This window comes from Propithecus coquereli, unplaced genomic scaffold, assembly GCF_000956105.1.
Source record: "Propithecus coquereli isolate 6110/MARCELLA unplaced genomic scaffold, Pcoq_1.0 Scaffold6, whole genome shotgun sequence".
NCBI classification, from domain to species: domain Eukaryota; kingdom Metazoa; phylum Chordata; class Mammalia; order Primates; family Indriidae; genus Propithecus; species Propithecus coquereli.
The window spans coordinates 3,999,787-4,000,124 of NW_012151951.1; positions in this window are offsets into that span (position 1 = coordinate 3,999,787).

Sequence of the window (338 nt, forward strand, 5' to 3'; positions counted from 1 at the left end):
CTCCAATAGGATATAATCATTCCCTCATCAACCCTTCCTAGATTTGTATTTTTGTTCTGTTCATACTATTTTTATATTTAGTTAACATTTTCTTAGTATGAATATCTTATGGTCAATTAGTTAATTTTCATTAAAATTATTCATGAAGTAGATAAATTGAAAAGTTTTTAATATAATTACCCTGTATAGACTGGATATTATATTATATTATATCTATATTATATATAGATTGCTCTATTATCCAGAAACTTGTAGTGCCTTATGTCTAATCCTCAGATATCTCTTGTGGCAGAAATCATTACCTTCCCCTTTATAGTTGAGGCTCTTGTATTTCAGAG